The sequence below is a fragment of the Sarcophilus harrisii genome, chromosome 6 (assembly GCF_902635505.1).
Source record: "Sarcophilus harrisii chromosome 6, mSarHar1.11, whole genome shotgun sequence".
Lineage (NCBI taxonomy): Eukaryota > Metazoa > Chordata > Mammalia > Dasyuromorphia > Dasyuridae > Sarcophilus > Sarcophilus harrisii.
The window spans coordinates 19526900-19535352 of NC_045431.1; the positions used below are offsets into that span (position 1 = coordinate 19526900).

An 8453-nucleotide genomic window follows, 5' to 3' on the forward strand; every position below is an offset into this window, starting at 1 on the left:
ATGTACTAGAACATTACTTTCAAGGCTGATCCGTAATAAATAAACTAAATATATCTGGACCCTAAAAAGTAAATACAGAAAGTTTTAATTCCTATCTTAATTCCTCTAAGAGAAAGTACCTTTGAATAGTCCTTATTGTTATTGAAGGAAGATATGAGGAAAAAAAGGTTTTGTGTAAGTCATTCTTATTTTCTAGAATACAGAAGTCTGTGTCCCACTACCAATCACAAATAAGATCTTGGTGAGGAAGTCATTTTAGGTGATTCTCATAGACTATTACAATCTTTTTATGTCTACTCTTCAACTCAACTTCTATCTTTCAACAGATAATCTTACTTCCTGCTTTATTAAGACTGAAAATCTGTGGGTTAATACATTGGTCCTTTCTATCTTTTCACTTAATCCCTTAATGTTCTCATACAACAACATATGTTCAGAACAAAGGTTATAGGTCCTTAAGATGATGTCATATAAACTTTGTGTGAAGGAAATGAGTATATTTAGCATAGAGGAGGTGGGAAGGAGCATTTGAAGGTCTGATAACAATATGATAGTCACCAGGAAATACTGCTGATCTGTCATATGGAACAGATATTTGATTATTGCTGTTTTCTCAGTCTCCCAGGAAAAAACTATTGGCAATTGGTAGAAGTTACAAAAATCAAATTAGTCTTTCTTGGAGGTATGCATCCCTCTTATTAGAGGTTGTAATGTTTAGATTTTTTAATGGATTTTGTATAATCTTTTCACCTGCAAGTACAGGATGAAAAGAAAGGTTCTTGAAGTCCCTCCCAAATTATCCATTGTGAATGAGGAAAGACACCACGAGTTATGTATTTTGACCATAGCATCTAGTATGGAATATATGAGATACAGAGTAAGTAGGACCTTGATTGTCTAAGACATTGAATGTTGGTTCTGATAAAATAGGTTTTGAGCAAAGAATAACATGTGATAGATAAAATACAGAATGTGGAAAAGTAAAATTGGAGAAGGCTTAAGAAGATTAGATTGATGATTAGAATCGTCCAGGTGAGAAGGGTAGAGGGCTTGAACTTCCATGGTTACAGTAAGACAGAAAAAAAGAGTGGTAAAAATTGGGGAAAAGTATTATTGGGATGAGGGATGAGGAAGAATATGGATAGAAAGAGACAAGTCAAAGATTCTATATTTTCCAAACTCTGAGATTAGAAAGATCGTGCCATTGTCAACACAAAAACATTGGGGATGAAAGTAAACTTTTTTTTTTTTTAGCAAATATGTATTCAGATGGACAAGAAGTCAGTCATCAAAGGAGAAGTGAAACATTCTAATGGTCCTCAAAAAGGTAATCATCCTCCATTAAATTTTACTCTAAAGTTTCAGGCAGAACAGCAGCTAGTTATCACTAATAGCAAATCCTAGAGTTAAATACTTTGAGAATCATCTTGATCCCCAGAGAAGAATTGCTACAAGATGTTCCCTACGTGCATGTGGTGTATGAACACCCTTAGTGAATTGGGTAGCAAGTGGTTCTTAATTTGACATTTTTAAAATTACATTTTTATAACTTCATTTCAATAATTTTGGCAATTTCATATAGCTTATTTTATGTTTTTAAAAAACTTATACTGAGAAGGGATTCCAAAGTTTAAGTAGGTCTCAAGAAAGATTAAGAACAACTACCATCTAAGACAATCCCAATGAATTTTGACTAGAAAACTCCATCTACATCCAGAAAAAGAGCTATGAATATTAAATGTAAATCCAGATATATTATATTCACATCTTTAGTCTGTCTTTTTTTCCTCTCCTGTAGTTTCCCTTTTTGTTCTTATTTTTCCTCTACTACCATGATTCATAAAAAATTAAATGTTTTAAACGTTTATACAGTGTATAACTACAAAAAAATAAAGCAATTCATAAAGAAAAAAAATCATGGAAAAAAAAACAACAGATATTGTACATTCTCAAAGATACACTTCTGCAAATCCATTAATAATACCTGTCCCCTTAGAATTCCTTCCCTGCATCATGGAATTTGATGTATGGAATATAAATCACTGCATACCAAGAAAGATAACATTTATGGGAAAATGTTATGTTTTTTTTTTCTTCTAAACAATATAAAGCGATATTCAATCCATAACCTAGTATGACATCTTTCATTATGAGGCAAGATTTCCACTCATCAGATTCAAACAAACATTATAAAGTTAAGACTCCTTGAAAATTTCTCAGTTTATCCTTAAAACAATCTAGATATATGCATATATATTTATATAGCTATAACTATGAAATACTTTGCACATGTAGTTATAGCTGGAATAGTCCACTTAACCCTTCCTTCATGTAAATTAGTCATAATACCTTTTAAAGAGGGGGGGAAAAAATGCTATCTTGGTTGCCACAAGATGCTAAACACTTTCACTGTCACCTTTTCTACCTCTTCCACTGAGTATAAAATAAGAGGAGTTTCAGGTTTTCTTTTAGTTCTTTCTTGGTAAGCTACTAGAGCTTTATATTCAGTTGAATTCCCACAAGGTATCCTCAGTATCTTTGTTGATTATTTTCCTTTTGCTATAGTTCAGTAAATATTCTCAACTGTGGAAATACTTAATTTTGTCTAATATTGAAGTTAAATTACCATAAGATTATACATACATTAGTTCTCTTCATTTAATAGATTTATTTAGTGATAACTCTTCATCACACCATAGATAACTGTCCATGGGATTTTCTTGGCAAAGTATTAGAGTGGTTTGACATTTCCTGCCTCAGTGGGTTAAGGAAAACAGAACTCCCTAAGGCCACAGTTAGTATCATCAGTGATCAGATTTGAAACCTTGGGACACCAGGCCCAGAATTATGAAACTGTACATGTATCATATTAGCCTGTTGATATGACTTCTTTTCTTCCAAAACAATACCATGAAAAAAGTTCCTTGCATGACTGCAACTAAGAGTCCCAGGAAAAAAATAATTTGCTTATCCTCTCATTAGACAGAACAGGGTGGTCGGTACTGGGACATTTGTCAACTGCTGAGTAAAATACAGTAACATGAAATCACACATTTTCTGGACATGATTAATATGCAGTTATTCTGGTTTTTGTGCTTCCTGGTTGGAAAGGTTTTGCTTTTCGCACTCCACTCCCACCTCCTTCTACTGCTATGAAAGGAGAGTTGATTATTTTTAGATTAAAAAAAGGGAAAAAAATGAGGATTATTAAAGCATTTTTTAAAAAATTCAGAAAAGACAAAAACAATCTTTGAAAGATGTTTTATTATTGTTTGTGTTTTTTTAAAGCTACAGTATTTTCTTCCATCTCTTTAAAGAAAATATTTTAACTTGCACCCTATTAAAAGTTAAACAGATCCATTTTTTGGCTTTAATAACTCAAGAATGACAAACCACTTTTTTTCTTCCCCCTCCTCATGAATTTTCCAGTAGTTAATAAGTGGCTGTTTTCCCAACAGGGATAAAAGACTAAAAAGTGTTAGAGAAAAGTAGATATATTCTATATATGGAGCTGACCATGAGGAAAGATCTCTTGACACTGAACCCTCAGCCTGAGGTCTAATTGGCCCTTCTCCCTATGAAGTGTGGATAGGGGAATGCTTTGCTTTTCTAAAGAGACAGGCATCCTTCTCCCTCACTGACAAACCAAGAGGCATAAGGTTGTTAGACAACATTAAAGTAGATTTAGTATCACAGTTCAAAGAAACTCACCACTATTTGCTGACCTTTCCATCACGGCATTAGTTTGCTTAGCAGAGTTGAAACCATATTTTTTCTAGTTTAGGGCACATTTATAAGAATCATGTTGCACAGACATATACCACAAATGGTTCAATCCATTAAAGCTTAGTAGACAATTTTTTTATATAACATTCACCATTGATAGATTGCAGTCTACTCCTGCAGATGTGATGGGAAGTACACTTCAAGATCCTGACTTGGCTTTTTGAAGACATGACCATTTCCATGATCTACAGCATGCAAAGTTATTGTCCACTTGCCCTTCTCCGACTCCCAAATGAACCATAACGTTCAGTTCAACCTTCTTTTTCACAAGATTTCAGAAGCATGCTGTCCTTCAGACATTACTACTCCAAGTGTTGTCATCAAGTTAAATGCCATCAATGAGAGGCTGTAGCCTAACCTAGTGTAACTCTTAGGAAAATGCAAGAATCTGCTCAAGAATCTCAAACTTTCCTTGGATCTAGGCAAAGAATACTTCAAGACATCTGGCTAGCAAGTTCTTGGCTTCGGTGGCTCGATATTAGCACAAAGAAGCAGAAAAGTAATGGCATGCAGTGAGCATGCTGGCCACTAATATAATAATAATTTTTAAAATCCCCAGGGTCTTTAAAATTAATGTTATTTTTTGTTTGGTTAGTTTAAACATAGCTTTAGAGGCAAGGCACTTTTTTTTTCAAAATGTGGATAATCTTGTTTTTATAGCTAAAAAAAAAAAAAAAAAAATCAGTCTATGGCTATGTAATTACTGTCAGAATGAACCAAAGGCCTCTAGGACAAAGGTCATAGGGTTGCTCTTTTAGGAATTAAGTCAGAAGAGTTGCTATTTTGATCCATGAAACATTTTACAAAGAAGAGCTGGTTTGACCCAATTTGTTGCCATCTTTCTTCAAAGTCTGGAAATCCCCTTTCACCTTGCATAGGGTGCTGAACCTGGTAGATAAAGAAAATATTAAGCTGTAATCTTGCTGTATGAACCAATTTATGAGGAATATAAATTTATGAAGATACTATAAAGGGCCTTAGCAAAGCCAAGTGTATCAATAATTTATCTACTTTTAGTTGTCCAAATAAGGCTTTACAATAATCAGACATAATAGGGCCATATTGTCTCCATTGTCAAGGCCCAATGGGTAGAATTTTGGGCTGGAGTCAGTAAAACTTCAGTTTCAATTTGGTTTTAGATACTGGTAGTCTATGACAATAAACAAAACACTTAATTCCTTAACTGTAAATATGAGTATAACAAAAGCACCTTTCTTCCAGGGTTAGTGAGGACAAATGAAATAATATTTGTATAGAAATTAATGCATTGTTTGGCATATATTAGCTCCTCTTGTTAAAAATATTGAGACCAGCAACCATATTTTGAGACATACCAACCTCAAAGTCCAATGGAAGTGTATGCTTTATGTATCTCACCCAGTCTTGAGCCTAGAAAATATGTACAAAGACACTGTTTATAAAACCCCCTAGTTAGGAGAACTCGTGAGAATGGCTTGTAGTGTCTCAGTCCTTCCTCTCCTCCAGATGTATTGGATGGTGCTCGCATTCTCATGGTATATATCTGCTACTTTTCTATAGGCTCTAGAATCTCTCCATTCACCTAGATGCCATTGCTACCTCTCATGTGAGGGTTTAATCACATCATCATAGCAATAGTGGTAGTCAAAGCCCTAGAAGGTTAGCCCCACTTCAATGATTAAAAAAAGTCCTTTTGTGAATTCTTATTCTGCCCAGCCCCAAATTGCACAAATTATGATTTCATATTGAGATACTCACTTATGCCCTCCTCTTTTGTTATATTGATACCCCAATAGGACCACATCCTTTTGAAAGAAATACTCCCGATACTCAAACAAGCTTAAGACCCTGTTGCAAATTTCCTATTATTTTAAAGGATAGGGTTGAGGAAGGAAAGCTGTGTATTTCTATCTGATTCAGGTTTTTGCCAGTACATTTGTGCCATCTCCTACCCCCAAGTTTTCCACACCGAAGCCTATAAAAAGAGAAAAAGATATAAGGTGTGTTTCTAAAGTTCCAAAAAAGTTGAAATCTTAATAACTTTCCCTTAAAATAATCAGTAGCTCTGAGTTTGACTATTACCTGATTATCTCGTTCAGAGAGGTCCTTCAAAAATTTCAAGGAACCTCAAATACACTCATAAAAGAGCTCACATGTACCACACATTGCCACAGATTCCACATCTGGCCAGGGCAGAATCCTCTCACATCCCTTTTTACTAAACTTTCCTAAAATGTAATACGATGAGTAGAGTTCTGGGTAATAATCAGTAAGACAAGTAAAGATAAACCCTCCCTTAAATACTATGGAAGCCACTCCATCCTTTCTCTATTTAGCAATTGCTAACACCTGTGACCTGCGCCACAGGTGAACAAATAAAGCACAAAGTTATCTTCAGTTTTTAAGTTGCTTATGGGTTGAAGAAAAATTATCGTAGATGAGCATCTGGAAAGGCAGAAGAAGAACCAGTGGGTTCGGTGGGTAGAAATCAAGATAATTTCAAGGGAAGAGAATGGTCTACAATAGCAAATGCTGCCTAAATCAAAAAAGGTAAATGGAGCTAAGGCCTTTCCCATGAGGAGGCCCCTGATGATTTTAGAATACATTTCATGTAGAGTAACTGGTATAGAGAGAAATCAAATTGCGATGGATTTTTAAAATAACACTTTTTAATGGAATGTGTAGGTGGCAATGGAAGTGGAACTTCAAGTACAAACTCCTGTTTTGTTTGTAGAACTTTAGCTGTAAAAGGAAAGAAAGGTAACTGATGGATCAGATGGATTGGGCAGGTGTGGGAAAGGGAAATTGTTTTTGTTGTGTTTGTTTGAAGTGAAAAGCGGAGATGTTCTTTTAAGCTGAAGGGAAGTAGCCAGTGGAGGAAAAATAATTATTCTAAACACACCAGAGAGTATGAATTATTGAGAGGATGAAGTCACACAGAAGATCATATGACGATTATTCTAGTGAATAACTGAAGTGTCCATTTGGTACAAGTTTTCCACTATTTTAAAAAAGCAGCAAAACTGACTAGAAAAAAATTTCTTCATTATTTTTAAACTTTAATGCAAGGTCATGAAAAATTATTTATTCCATCATATGAGATATTGCTGCTCTCTCACAAATTTGCTTATTTGATTCCTGGACAAGAGAGGGGTTTTGGAACTTGCCTAGTTTCACAGAAGCATCTTGTGTCAAAGGTCTCCTTTGAACCAAGTTTTCATTTTCTCCCAACCCATTATAGAAAGCTGATTCTTGAAAAGATACTTCCTATTAGAATACATTGAATTTCACATGAAGTGACTATGGTTGCTTTTATATTCAACCAAATTCAGACCTTTAAACACTTTCACTGAACATCAGGCTTGTTAGCACTTCTTTGGGCTTGAAGTATAGGCATACGACATTTGTTTGTCTTTTTATTATTCCTTGTGAAAAAGTTTGTGAGCTCCATTATGTCCCGGCTTTGTTCTTTCCATGCCATTGATTTCCTTTCTGTGGATCCAATTGAGCTTGAAGCTTTCTTACTTGCATTTGTTTTCTGTTTGTCATTAATAGTATCGGTGGTATTGTTTTTACTCTGAAAATAAAAGATAATGTAATTACTAAATTGTTAAAAACTGTTTTTAAAAAACCCAAGAAAGTAAGTTTGAGAGAGATGGTAGAAAACTGGGCAGGGGGAGAAGGAATAGAAGGAGAATGTAGGTATTCGGGTGGGACAAGGAAGTAGAATCTCGTCCTTTTTTAGGTTTTATCTATAAAGTGAATAGTAAATAAGATATTTGGAAATTTTTAATATTTGATTTGTGGTATTGAGGATGCTGAATTTTTCAGTCAGAATTATGATAACAGGCAAAATGAACTGGTCTCAATGATGAAAGAATATTCAAATTCAGATTTTCAAATACAGATAGTATTCAACACATTTTCATAGAAAAGAGGAAATTTATTAATTATATTGTGTAAAATATCATAGTGATCCTTTAAGGTAATTTCAATTCAGATTCAAGAATGCAAAGAATTATTACTCAAAAGGGTATTACTATTATATATATAAAGAATTTGGCCTTAATTCTTAACAGAAACTCAAATAAACTTTAAACTGAACTCACAGGGAGAAGATGCATCTTAACAGGCATTCTCTTTGTATGTGTATGTCTGTGTGTGTGTGTCTGTCTGTCTGTGTCTTTGCCCATGTGTCTCTGCATGTACTGTCAGTTAGTGTGTGTATGTGTCTCAGTGCATCTCTGCCTCTGTTTGTGTCTCTACCTACCCGCCCATCTCATTTTTCTTCTATGTCTCTGTCTCTCTGTCTGTCTCTCTCTATCTCACTCTTCCTCTCTCTCACTCCTCCTCTATCTTTCCGTCGCTCCTTCCTGAGAATATTCTTAAAAAATTCAACTCTAAAAAACCTTTGAGAAATGATGAAATAGATCCCAGCTTCTTAAACTGTGGGATTGACACTATATAGGATCTCCTAACTGATTGAGAGGGGTCACAACATGATGATTAATTATCAGGAAATGTTCAGTTTGTATTCTTATTTTATATACCTCTGTATCCAGGGTTGCTTTAAAATTTCTCAGTCAAAAATAAGTCATGAGTAGAAGTTTAAGGAGCCCTAGAATGGATGATCAGCAAAATAAATTCAAACTCCAAATTCTATCTTTTTAATGTCTTTACTACATATT

At 34.4% G+C, this 8453-nt stretch overlaps 1 long non-coding RNA gene across 1 annotated transcript; it reads right to left on the reverse strand.

Moving 5' to 3' along the window:
• Nucleotides 1-3282: 3282 nt before the first annotated feature.
• On the reverse strand, nucleotides 3283-6019 carry LOC116419861. Its single transcript, XR_004230185.1, has 3 exons — nucleotides 5848-6019; nucleotides 5125-5175; nucleotides 3283-4674 (listed from the first exon to the last, which is right to left on the reverse strand). It is a non-coding gene; the product is annotated as an uncharacterized LOC116419861 (long non-coding RNA).
• Nucleotides 6020-8453: the final 2434 nt, after the last annotated feature.